A 13,298-nucleotide genomic window follows, 5' to 3' on the forward strand; every position below is an offset into this window, starting at 1 on the left:
TCTGAGAGGAGAGGCAAGTGGAGTCGCTGAACTTTAATTAAACAGAGGAGAAGACAGTGGGGGAAGGACCAAACGAACGGAGGAGGAGGAGGAGGCAGCCGAAAGGCCGAGGAAAGGAAGCAAGTCTGACTTGGGGAGATCTGTCTGCAAAGGGCCGCAAGCTGGGCCCTGGTGATGGTCTTCCCTTTCCTCACCCCAGCTTCTCCGCCCTAGTCAAGGACGGTCATTCCAGCCCTCTTTTAAAAAGAAAGAAAGAAACGGTAAAGAAAAAATCCTTTCTAATTACAAGGCATGTTTCAGCCAGGTGTTCTCGGTTCCAATGACTCAGACCCTGTTGGAACTCCAAGGATCTGTATAATTGGCTTGGACAGACAGAGATGAAGGATGCCACTTCTGGAGGGAGAACGGGAGTGGAAGTTCTTTCTCTTGGGGTCCTGCAGAAAATGCCAAAGACAAAACCAGCTGAATTATCGTGTCCGTGTGGATCTAGTTGCCTGTTTAAATAAAGCAAGCAGGGAGGGACGAGGGTGGATTGAGTTGGGGGTGGGGCGGGGTACGGAGATCCACGGCCGGCCGGCATGGAGCGGGCTGACGGGAGGGAAAACGCCTCTTCTCCCCTTGCGAGAGCAACTCAGGGGCCTCCCTGGCGGGGCTGGGGCGGCCGCGCGCGGGCCGGGCCGGGGCGGGCCGGGGCCGGCGGGAGGAGGGGAGGCGGGGGCGGGCCCTCCCCGGGCGCTGTGAACTTTAGCTGGGCCGCCGCCTGTCAGCCCCAGAAAGCGTTAAAGGTGCAGCAGCCCGCGCCAGCCTCCGCAGCCGCCTTTGTACGCGTGATTTATGACTTCAATCTTGGTTCACCGAGAGTTCACACGGCTTTCGCTGCTGTTGAAGGTTAAAAGATGGTCTTCGCTTGACAAGTGGGACTATTGAAAATTCCTTCTTCTTCTTTTTTTTTTTTAAAGAAGCGAAGAGAGAAAAAAAAAAAATTGGGGAGGGGGAGGGGACAGGGTTGCAGGTGGGGAAAATGGTAAATCAGGAAAGTTTGTCCCTCTAGGATTTTTTTTTTCCGGAACTAGGATTTGGGGGTATAAGCTGGGGAGGTGCATGGAAAGTAGGAGGAGCTAGGGAACAGATTTTTTTTTTTTTTGGCCTCTTTGGAGGCCAAAGGAGTGGCATTAAAACACACACACACACAAACTCGTGCTTCCACAGTTAATTATCTGGATAACTTGAATCACACCTAACTAATCCTCCTCTTGAGACCAAAACTGGGACCAGGGAAGGAGAGAGCTTGAGGTGGGTGTGTGATGCCTACCCAGTGTGTTTGGCTGTCCGTCCACCTTGCCTGTAGCAGTTTTTCAAGGGCACCCTTGTACCACAGATTTGGAAAAGGGTGGTTTTAGGTTCCAGTTGTCCCAACTCCCTTCAACCTGTAGATTTAGCCTGATGTGCACACTTGAGGTACATGGTGAACTGATGGGAACACTCTAGAACTGGGATTGGAAACCCTTTCTAATACCAGATCTCCTTGTGCACCTCCACCATCTTCTCATTCCTTCTTCCAGTACTTTGAAGGTGGTTCCCCATCAGAGATGGTGGTCAAGGATCACCTAAGGACCAAAAGATAAGGCCCCTTTGTGGTCTAAGGCGGTGAATGCTTAAAAGAACCAATCTCTCCTTTTCAGATTCCCTGAGAGAGAGAAGATTCCCTGGAGCTGAGAGTTTCTGAGCAGCTCTTTGAGGTTCCTTTAAGGTTTTTTTTTAATCCCACAAAGTGGGAATTTGGGGTTGTAGGTGTTGGGAAGAGGAGCAGCAGAGAGCTGGGTCTGGGTGCTGGGTATGCCTCCCTAGCCCTGTTTAGACCCCACTACTGTAACTGGGCTTCCTGGTGGCTCAGATGGTAAACAAGCCTCCTGCAATGCAGATAAACCTGGGTTCGATCCCTGGGTAGAGAAGATACTCTGGAGAAGGGAATGGCTACCCACTCCAGTATTCTTGCCTGGAGAATTCCATGGACAGAGGAGCCTGGGCTACAGTCCATGGGGTTGCACAGAGTGGGACTCGATTGAGCGACTAACACTTTCACCATAATTGATGCCATGTAGAAGTGACTTAGCAGCAGCAGCAGCAGATGTCTTCTCAGGAGGTCAGCCTCTCTAATTCAGAAGCTGGAACTAAGGGCATCCACACTAGAAGGGGTGCTTCCTGTTTCCTTTCCTGCATAGAGTTGGAGAGGTCTTCTGCCACCCTCTGAGGGCTCCTACGGCAATCTGCAAGAGAATGGAAGGAAGAAGGAGAAGAGCCAGAAGATAGCCACATCAGTCCCTCCCACACCCCATATATAAACAGTAGAACAGGCAGCAGGGAACAGAGGGACTCCAGAAGTCCAGAATCCCAGTTCTCAGGTCTCCCTGGCATGGATGGCCCTCTGGCCTTGGAAGAGCTGGAGGCAGTGTGGTACTATGTTTAGTGGCTTGGGGAGGGAGAGGGGATAGTTGTTGGGAGGAACCAGCCAAGGAAGCTAATGAATGCCTTCCATGTTTGGCTAGGGAAGCAAAGGAAGGAACTTAAGGGCCTCTAGGGAAGTGATGGCTGTACTGAAGTCCCCCTCCCATCCCCTCCAACTATGTTCCTCCCTGGGAAATCATTTCAATGGGCTTGTGCTTATCTGCAAGTGGGGAATAATTATAAATTATTAATTCATAATTAAGACTGTTGGTGCTGACCATTGCCCTCCAGTGGGCTCCTTGATTTTCTTCTCCCCTGTGAAGCACAGGGCAGCCTCTGTTAGCCCCTGCCCTCAGAACAAGCAAACTGAGGCCAGCCCCTTGAACTCAGCCTCTATGTGGAATGGTCGCCTCACGGTGCACCGCATAGAGTGTTTGTATTCAATAAACCACCTCCCAGGAACTTCAGATTTCAAAGTGCTACCTTGTATGGAGAGAGGAACTAAGATTTGCCCGCAGGACTCCCAGGCGCAATGTTCAAGTGATCTGGGATCAGGGATGGGTGGTCTGCCTCCCCTGCCCTGAGGGGATGATGGCTTCTGTCAGCCCTCTGGGGACCCCTGAAGACACATTGGGCTCCTTTTCCTGACTCCCCTTTCCCCCCACCTCACTCCCCTGTAGGAGGCACCACACCCTGGGATGGTTGGGGAGGGGAAGTAGAATCCATCAGTTGTTTCACATCTGTAATGGCCTAGAGAGAAAACTGTCCCGAGGGATAATTTCCCTTTAATTCCCTGCCTGCAGCTCACCTCCCTCTGCACTGAGATAGTTCTCTTCATCCCCTCTTCCTGCCTTTCCCGTCCTCCGGAAATGCGATGGGGAGGGCGAGGCAGCTCCCCCAGCTGCACCTAGAGACAGACAGAAGTAGGAAATGAGGAGAGGGGTTCAGACCTCCTACTTCCCATGACTTGTCCCTCTGTTCCTCAAACCCAGCTTGACACCTTGATAGCAGGGCCCTCCCACCTCCCTCCCCCAACTCTCTCTCAGGGAAAAGAAGCCCTCTCTTCCTCCCTGAGACAAGGGCTGCTGTAAAAACACCACCATTGGGGACCCGGCCCCCATGCATCTCTCCATGCTGTCTGGTCCCAGGTAAGCCGGTGGCCCAGCCAGCGCACATCACCGCTTCCTGCCCCAGTGGAGCTGGTCCACGGAGTCATCTCAGCCACCACCCCAAAGTTCACTCGCTCTTCCTTCAGGCCACCCCAGCGTCTCTGGGTCTCTCTCAAACCAGGAGGCAGGTAGGAAGCCCATCCAGAGAGTCCTCTGGAGCTGGCAAGTATATTTTAATTTACTGTTTGATGGCAAATAAAGAGACCTTGGGAAAAAAGAGAAGGAGCAACTGTGCCCGGCATCGTCCCCACTGGCCCCCCCTCTGGACATTGGCTTTCTCCACGAAACAGTACATTGTTGTTCTTGGACAACCATTCCCCACCATCTCTGTTCGAAGGGTTTGAGTTTCACCCTCCGTTCACCCCCATTAATCACCCCAGCAGCTAAACATCACCCAGCCCCCTCTGGCCCTTTCTCTTCTTCTTGCCCTTAGTATTCATGGCGGGCATTCCTCACTGCTTCAGGCCTCACAAAGACCCCTCCTCTGACACAAGTTCCCTCCCTGTCCCAGCCACCGGGTCCTGATGATGGGCTCTGCTCAGCGGTCCTGGTCCTGCTGTTCTCCGACTGCCAGCTCCTTCCCACACCCTCCTTCAGGTACCTCAGCCCTTCCCCACAGACCCTGTCCAGCCTCTCCCACCCACCACCACTCTTTCCTTCATGCCTCATCCACGTGTAGCCCCTCTCTACCCTTTTCCCTTCCTTTTCTCTAGGACCTTCAGATACCAGTTAGGAAGCACTTCCCTTCCAGCCTTGAGAAACTGAGTAGCTAAAAGCATGGGTTTTGGATTCAAGTCCCAACTCTGTCACTGGCTGGTTGTACGACCTTAGGCAGACTGCTTAACCTGTCTTAGACATCCATAAAATGGACATACCCACTGACCTTATGGAACAGTTGTGTGGATCAGATTAAATTTTATTTGCATGGATCCAAGCATTCAGCAGGAGCTTGATAAATGGTGGTTATTAATATCAAGCTTCTTGTAAGGAGGGAAAAGGATGCTCTTCAGATTCCAATAAAAGTGAAGGAATTGCCTCCTCCAGCATCTAAAAGGGAGGGATCACAATGATGGTGTCGTGCAGATAAGCAGCGCCCTACACCAGCAGCCACTCTCTTGTGTTAGCTCTCTAGGGCCACGATTTGCCACACATGGAACTGCCTCGGGAGCTTTAAGAAATACTGATGTCTGGGTCCCACTTCCTGAGATTCTAATTTGGTTGATTTGGAGTAGTGCCCAGGCTTCTGTATTGTTAAGAACCCCTCGGGTGATGCTAATTTGTAGCCAGGGATTAGGTACAGGCCCTGGGAGAAGAGAGGTGCTAGAAGGCTGCCATGCTGCCCTTTTCCTGTGTGTTAACGGGATGTACAGCAGGAAGGGTACTCAGCCTAGAACTTCTTCTCAACTTGGGGCCCCCTCAGCAGCCACATTGCTTCAGGTGGGATTGGCGAGGGGCTGTCACTCAGGATCGACTTGAGATTGCAGACTTTGATCCTTTTCATTTCTTACAACTATTGGGATTTAGAAACGGGCCACGCCAAGAGAAAACAGGGGAATGGACAAATGGACCCCTCCCAAGGTTCCCCCCTCATCAGAAAAGTATATGATCCCCAGACCACCAGTGACAGAGGTAGAAGCAGCTAGCGGGGAAAATCTATAATTACATAGTAAATGGAGTTTCTACCTGGTTGTTACAATAATAGGCCAAGCAATTAGGATACAAGTTTCCAGGATCTTTTCCTATATTTCCAAAAAGACAAATCACCCCCAGGAACAGAATCTGCATATTGTAATTAACTGATAAATATTTCATGCCTGGCTCAAACTTTCTCCTCTTCTATTTAATGGCCACAAACTTGAGCACAGAGGAAACTGGGGAAGAGGAGGGAGGGGAGGGCCGGAAGGCCCCACATTGGCTTTGAGGGAGGGAGAAGCTGTCTCAGCTGCTGCTTTACTTTCCTCCTGTTCTTTTAAGGAAACATTGCTCACCTGAGAAAATCAGGTCCCAGGTGGCAGAAGATGTAACTTGGGCTTCTTGGCCTCAGCCCTGACCTCCCCCAGAAGAGGCCAGTCTCTGGTGACCCTGGGGCGCTGGGAGCTGCCTGCTTTGGAGTCCAAGGGCCCGGTGTTTGAATATAAGCTCAGTTCTGCCATTTATTAACCAGTTGGTTTTTAAGAAATTTACTCAATTTATCTGAAACTCAGTTTCTTCATCTGTAAAACAGGCATAGCAATCTTTTCCTTGTAGGGTTGCCTGTGCCCAGGAGTATTACACCTGATAACTGTTGTTATCAACAGTGACAGTGTATAATGATTAGTCACCCCATTGCATCACATTGCATTGTATCTCTTCCCTTGCCCAACCCCACCCCAATGTTTATGGCACTTAATCGAATGCTTCCTGTGAATGGGGTGAAGACCTTACCTCATTTAATCAACACAACATCTCTGTGAAGGGAGTATAGTATTACCTCCATTTATTATCTGTATTATGCAAATAAGGGAACTGGTACCTGTAGCAGTTGAGTTTCTAGCCCAGGGTCACCCCAGGATGGGCTTAAGAGCACAGGCTTTGTGGTCTTTGATAGTTTCAAAGCTGGGCTCTGCTGTTTCATAATAGCTATAGGATGCAGCGGAGTAAGCTACTTAACCTAAGTCTCAGTTTCTTCATCTGTAAATTGGGACTATTCATGGTACCTATCTATGCTCAGTCCCTCAGTTGTGTCCAACTCTTTGCAACCCTATGGACTGTGGTCTGCCAGGATCCTCTGTCCATGGGATTTTCCAGGCAGGAATGCTGGAGTGGGTTGCCATTTCCTTCTCCAGGGATTCATGGTACCTACCTGGAAGATAACTGTGGTACTTAAGTGTGAAATTTACGGGCAGTGCCTGACTTGGTACTGGCACTGCCAGGTGCCCAACAAGTATTAGCCATCCTCATTTTGATCCCCATTAGACCAGAAGTGGCCTTTGGCAGCTCAGCCCTGGTGTCTCCTGCTGTTTGGTGGTGCTTGGAGGTTAAGTGTGTGAGGTTCTCCACAAGCCACAGAGCTGCTCTCTCATTAACTCCCCCTCTCTCCCCACACACACTTCAGTACTCAGGACTTGGGAAAAAGGACACTAAACAGATTATGACTCCATTTCGGGAATTAAATCAAAACTCAAGACTAACTCAATTTGGCTTCCTACGAGAGGGAAAGGTTAAAAGGGAGTGAGGAGGCGTCTGGGTGCGCTCTCAGAATGGTAATGGGTTCTGGGTCCTTGCCCCCAGCTCTCAAAAGGGCCCTTGCCTGAGGGGGATACCCTGGGGTGGGGGAGCAGAGGAGCCTTAGAGCTCTAGGTCACCTGGAGTGGCAAGGGGTTGGAAGATGGCCCAGGAACATTTCCCCAAGCAGGATCTTCTCCTCACGGCCCTCAGTCAGCCCAGCCCTTGGCTGAAGGGGATCCCAGGACTGGACAGGACTGGGGCTTAAATGGGTAGATGGGCCTTGAGGTGGTCACCTCAGAAGGAATATCTGTGCTGACCTGCTTCTTAAGACCTCGAAGCAACACTGATACTATAGTGTTTTATGTTTAGATACACTTGTTAGACAGCCCTAAGCACTGTGACCTGTGTTCTTGTATGAACATACAGTCTACATGTGAATATCTGCCCAACTCTCATTCAGCTTCCTGCATTAACCCAGATGATTCTGAGCAACATGAAATAAAAAGTAAAAATCGATTTCTACTTCCGGAAAAGTGATAATTTCCCACAGCATTTCCTCCTTTGCTGCTAACACTCTCCTTCCAGTCTTATAAGGACCATATTTCCCCTTATACAGAAGGGGAAACTGAGGCTCAAGGAGATGGGTAGGTTGAATCACAGAAGCAGTAATCCAAGGATGAACCCCGAACAGAAACCAGTGCCTTTAGGAGGAGACAGGGCAGGGAAAGCCGCTTTGGGTTTCACCTGGAGGTCCCAGGCCTCCCCAAAGTCCAGTGGGATGGGGACAGCGCCTGGGAGGCCGTCGCTGCGGAGGGAGGGACTCAAGGGCTCGCCGAACAGCGGGGCCTCGGGCGAGAGCGTCGCCAGAGCGTCCTCATTCCGCGATTACTGTCAGGGGACCATCCATCAGCGCCGCCCGGGACGCTCGGCCAGACTGCCCGCCGCCCGCCCGGGTCTCTCCAGATCGCATTAGCGTGGAGTGAGGGCGCGCAGCGGCACCGGCTGCTGGGAGAGGGGCAGGCTGGCCACGCTGGGGGGTTGGGGACCTGGGCTCCCGCAGTGGAGCCGCTGCAGGGGCAAGGCGGAGGCTGCTTTAGAGGGTCTTCCTTCCAGTCTCCCGGCTCTGGCGTCTTAAGGTCGAGGAAGGGGGCACTAGAACACGGGAGCGGTGGGGGAGGGGAACCCAGGGCTCCAGGGAGGGGGCAAGGTAGTTTGGGAGACCTCTCTCACTCTTTACGGGTAAAGAGGAAAACGGGAAAGAGTTGGTTGGGGAGGGGAGAGATTGAGATAGGGAAGGGAGTGGATTAAGTGGGAGTTGTTTATTCTTTGCTCAGTGTCTGACTCTTAAGTGACCCCATGGACTGTCGCCCGTCAGGCTCCTCTGTCCATGGGATTTTCCAGGCAAGAATACTGGAGTGGGTTGCCAATTCCTTCTCCAGGGATCTTCCCAACCCAGGGATGGAACTCAAGTCTCCTGCATTGGTAGGTGGATTCTTTACCACTGAGCTACCTGGGAAGCCCGGTTAAGTGGAAGACAGGGACTTAAAAGGGGAGAAAATCGAGGAAGTAGAGAGACTGGACTACGAACAGATACGCAGGGGTGAAAAAAACCTTAGAAATAATCTAGTGCAGCCCCCTCATTCTACAGAGGGAGAAAGTGAGGCCAAGAGTTTGGCCAGCTCTCCCATAGCCTTCCCTGCTCAGTTTGTCCTCTGGGGACGGGCAAACCTCACTAATTGCCATAAGATCAAAACCAGCGGGCTTGAGGTTGGATATGAAGAAGTACTTCCTGGTCCCACAGTCTGGAACCACTTTTTTTGGCTGAGACTCTAAAGCAGCTGTCCTTCCCTGAGTGTGAAGTTGGCACCATCTGCCAGGGAAAGACTTGTCCACTGCAGTCAGATTCCCTGGTCTGCCTGTATAAGCCTTGGTGCTGACATACTGGGGGGCTCCAGAGAGCCTGGTTCCTATCCATGGGGCTTGTGCTCTAGACATGGATGAACTCCCATGTCTCTGGCCTCCTCTCCCGTCCCTGCCAGCTCTGCAATATCATGGAATCCCTGAATCCTTGGCAGCCCTCAGATCATCTCATCCTTCCTCCTGCCTCTGGACTGTATCTGAGTGGTTCCTGTTAACCCACCCCAGCCTCTCTCCTTCAACCTGTTTCCTGACAATCAGAAGTCCCCCCTTATGTCTCAACTCGATCCCTCCACCCCTGTGGTCCTTCATCATCACTTTGGTGGGATTTTGTCATGACCAGGACTGAAACAGAACATTCTTTCTACAAGCAAACGCTCCTCCTTTCCAGGGGTACCCAACCCTTTTGAGAGCTCTGGAAACTTCTCTTTCCTCTCACTGAAACCAGCTCCTATATGTGCTGAGGTAGGGATTGTCTTTTGAGAAGAGTTCATCTTTCTCCACAGCCCAGGTTACACTCAGAGGAAGGAAAATGTAAGGGAGTTTCCAATCCCAGCCTCTGCCTCTGAGTCCGGCCCCTAAAGAGGCCTGGGGCTCAGTAGAGGTGATAAATGAACAGAGCTGGGACAGGGGCAGATTCTCTGTACCCCCTTTCCAGGCCCAGCTCCCAGCGACAGGGCCCTTATGGGAACAAGAGAGATATTCCTGCCACTCCAGTCTAAAGGCCATAGATAAATTTCAGCATTACTCCTTCTTGTGGACAAAGGGATGCCCTCAGGACTTGTTTAGTTGCTAAGTTGTATCTGACTCTTCCAAGTGGAAAAGCCTGGGAAAGAGGTTGTTTTTGCAGCCGCTGATGCTTTATCCAGAGGAGGATGTCAGCCTCACCCCCGGAGCAGTGCTGGAAGCTGAGAGGTTGGGAGTATAGAGTGAATTCTTCCAAGGGCATGCTAGTCAAGGGGGTTGAAACGCCCAGGCCAGAAAACCATCCAAGGAAGGAAGCCATGGCAATAACTCTGTCTCTGTGCTAACTCCACATACATTGTCTCATGTGATCCTCAGTGCCGGGTGCAGCGCCTGGCACGGAAAATATGCTTGTTGTACAAATGGATTCATGAAGAGCCCTGGGAGGAAGGTCACGATCCTCAATTATAGATGAAGAAACAGAGGCACACAAAGGTTAAATGACTTGCTCAAGGTCATGTGTCTCATTGGGGCAGGGCCAGATTTCAGGGGAGAGCTACTTTTGTGGTCGAGGGTGCTGGAGAAGAGGAAGGCAGGAAGGGAGGGATGAACGATCAGACACCAGACTGGGTGGGGAACAGAGGAGAGCTGCATAAAGAGATGACTCCCTGGACAAAGATGACATTTCAGACCATGCAGCTTTAGAATTATCTCACTGCAGGCTGACTGGTAGCATACACACAGTGCTGCGCATAACATGGAGAGGTCGAGGGGGAGACTGGGCCATTAAAGACCCAGAGAGGGGGTTGACACTGACAGTCTGGACGCATGACCCCTTAATGCCCCTCAGTGCTGTTGCAGTCTCACTTCCCTGGATCTGTTCTTGTTATTGTTATTATTGTTGTCATTGCTTCTGTCTGATTTTAATTATCTTATTTTTTTCAAATAGGAAATACATATACATGGTTGAGAACTCAAAAGGCATCAAAAGTTATACAGTGACAAGTAAGTCTCCCTCCCACATGCTCAGGACCGCCAGGCCACCCAGGTCCTCTCTCCATTCTAACCACAGCAACCACTGGCTTGTAGAACCCTCCAAAAATATTTTCTCCTTCTCCTGGCTTGTACCCTAAAGTCGCCACAAAGCTGAGTTGAGCACAGCGGGTTGGGAGAAAGGGGTAAAGGGACACACCTGGATTGGTGGGTCTGGGAGGACCAAGTACCTTCACTTCCCCCCACCCCACCCTGCTGAGATGACTGCATGCCTTGGGAGCTCGGAAGCCTTGCAGGTGAGAGGGAGGGGTTAGGGGTCCCAGCCGAGGCAGGAGCCCTTTCCAGGGCTCTAAGTCCCCACTCCGCCATCCCAGGAGCCTCAGTGTTCACCTGGCTGAGGCATCACCCAGTTGGGTCCTGCTCAGGTTCTCCAGAGAACCAGTCTCCATACCTTCCCTCTACTACCCGTTGCTCTGTTGGGAAGTCTTCCTGGATGTCTAACTCCAATTCCTTTTACTTTTGGTGCAGCTCATGGTTTTGGCTTCTGCCCTCAGTGGAGATGGAACGTCCTCTTTGAGATGATGACTCGATTCCCTCCCTCCATGAACATACACAATAACATACACCCTCCCCCACCTTGAAGACCTCTGAATTCCCATCCACCCATCATTTCCAATCACTTCGTTCTTGCCTGGCACATCCCTTTGGTATTATTATCCCAAAGTGCTTCTTGGTCACTGAGGTGATGAAATTCCAACATAAAGTCAAGTCTTCCACCAGATTCAGGGGGTAGATCCAGGCTAGTCTTTTTGCCAACAGAACCCCCCAGCTTTAGTGATGGCCCAGCACAACTCTTGCACTTGTGTGCATCACCTTGACCCTCCCTTCCCGCTCTGGGCCTCATTCATGGCCTGCAGTGTGATGAGGCATAAATGGACCCCATCCTAGGGTGGCTTCTCCTGCCTTCCCTCCAAATCTCATCTTTTGTGTTTACTCATTAAGCAGTTATTATTACTGAGCACTAGTCTAGGTTCTTGGGATACACTGGTGACCCAAACAGAGAAAGACACCTATCCAGGCCAAGTTTACATTTTAGAGGGTGAGACAGATAATAACAATACATTTATTAGATAAGTATATTCTATTATATATTAGGTGGGAGTTATTACCGAAAAAAATAAATCAGAGAAAGAGGGATCAAGATGAAGGGGAAGTCTGCAATTTTAAATATTTTAGTCAAGAATGTCTCACTGAGAATATAGTATTTGAATGAAGACCTAGAGATGAGGATGTAAGTTAGTCCTGCAACTATGTTGGGGAACAGAATTCCAAGCAGAGGGAACAGCTGATGCAAAGGCCCTGGGGCAGGTATGTGCCAGGCAAGTTTCTGGAAACTGGAGGCCAGTGAACAAGGAGAAGAGGGGGAAAGGATGATATCAGAGAGGTAATGAGGGGGCCCGGTGACATAGGGCCTTGAAGGCTATCTTAAGGAGTTTGATTTTTATTCTGAATGGACAGGACAAATATGACTGAACTGACATTTTAAATACGCCTTCTGTCTTTTGTGTTGAGAATGGATTGCAGGGGTGGAGGGTGGGTCAAGATGCAGGGAGACCTGTTGAAAGGTTTTGGCACTAATCCAGGTGTGAGATGAGTGGCTCGGACCAGGGTGGCAGCAGCCAACGTGGTGAGAAGGGCCCAGATTCTGAATCTGGTGACAGTTTTCCCTTCCTCGACCTCCATCCTCTGCTCTCTTCATGTTCTCTCTTCTTTTCTAGGTTGTATGTTTTCTTTTGCCTTGAAGACTGAGAGCTCCTTGGGGGCGGAGCTCAGTGCCCGTCCCCGGATCTGCCCAGCATCTAGGTGTGAAGGTCAGCAGGCCCCAGGGCTGCCCAGGAAGAGGCTGGTGAGCAGGGCAGTCCGGCAGCCCTCCTCGGTCCCAGGCTCCCTGAGCCGAGGGGAGGAGGCTGCTGACTCTAAAGAGGATGTGATGGACAGTTATTGAAGGCACTCAGCTGGGGGCTCCACTCCAGTCTTAATCTGAGCCGCCCTCGAGGAAATCATAACCAGCTCTTAAAAACATGTTAAGACCAAAGCTAGTGTGTGTGTTTGAGCAGTGCTTCAGACAGCTGCTTAATACTGGGGCCCTCTGGGCCTTTGATTTCTCCACCCTTCGCCTGGCCCTCTCCCCCCATCTGGCTGGTGTTTATCGGCCAAGACATTGTTTAAATCACACTCATTTCCTATAAACATTTCACTTGAAATGCCATCCACTGCTCCAGAAATTCATCTATCACCAGCTCAGGACTGTACTCGAGGAGCCTCGGGGTGATGGCTCCCCACCTCTTCCTCCTGTCCCCCATCATCCCTCCTCCCCTGACCCATATTCTCAGGTTTCACGCCCTAAGAACAACTTCCCCTCAGTGTAACCGTGCACTTAGTGCCAGGATTATTTATAACAGTTGAGATGGCAACAGGCTACAGGGAACAGCCCAGCCCATGGACACTGTCTCTTACAAAGCTCAATAAATGGACTTGGATCGCTATTTACCACCTGGTGTCTCAGTCTCCTCTGTGTTCCCCGCTGGCTTCAGGGGGATATGGGGGGATGGGGGAACAGGGGCCTGGGCCAGGTCAAGGCTGTCCTCAGAGTTTAAGGTTCTTATAAGCCAGGCCCCAAAGAAAGCGAACCCTTGTTCTCTCTCTGTCCCCTACCTCTCATTTCGGGCCTCAGGTGAGTTCTCCTCTCGGAACTGAGCCACTCTTAAGGGTGTGTTCTTCAGCAGGGAGCCCATTGCCTGCCCAGGAGTTAAACTTGTTTTTATTGTTCAGTCGCTAAGTTGTGTCCAACTCACTGCAACCCCATGGACTGCAGCACTCCAG

The 13,298-nt window shown here is 51.1% G+C and overlaps 2 long non-coding RNA genes across 4 annotated transcripts; one reads left to right on the forward strand and one right to left on the reverse strand.

Moving 5' to 3' along the window:
• Window positions 1-21: 21 nt before the first annotated feature.
• On the reverse strand, window positions 22-5,420 carry LOC123333315. 2 transcript variants are annotated; one of them, XR_006550615.1, is made up of 5 exons: window positions 5,298-5,420; window positions 4,498-4,661; window positions 3,254-3,352; window positions 2,076-2,267; window positions 22-434 (listed from the first exon to the last, which is right to left on the reverse strand). It is a non-coding gene; the product is annotated as an uncharacterized LOC123333315 (long non-coding RNA). The 2 variants fall into 2 exon arrangements; XR_006550614.1 differs by lacking the exon at window positions 22-434 and having other exon boundaries at window positions 2,006-2,267.
• On the forward strand, window positions 2,930-12,965 carry LOC123333316. 2 transcript variants are annotated; one of them, XR_006550618.2, is made up of 3 exons: window positions 2,930-4,211; window positions 10,372-10,427; window positions 12,194-12,965. It is a non-coding gene; the product is annotated as an uncharacterized LOC123333316 (long non-coding RNA). The 2 variants fall into 2 exon arrangements; XR_006550617.2 differs by lacking the exon at window positions 2,930-4,211 and adding an exon at window positions 4,655-8,303.
• The last annotated feature ends 333 nt before the right edge of the window (window positions 12,966-13,298 follow it).

Source organism: Bubalus bubalis, chromosome 4 (genome assembly GCF_019923935.1).
Source record: "Bubalus bubalis isolate 160015118507 breed Murrah chromosome 4, NDDB_SH_1, whole genome shotgun sequence".
Taxonomy (NCBI): Eukaryota; Metazoa; Chordata; class Mammalia; order Artiodactyla; family Bovidae; genus Bubalus; species Bubalus bubalis.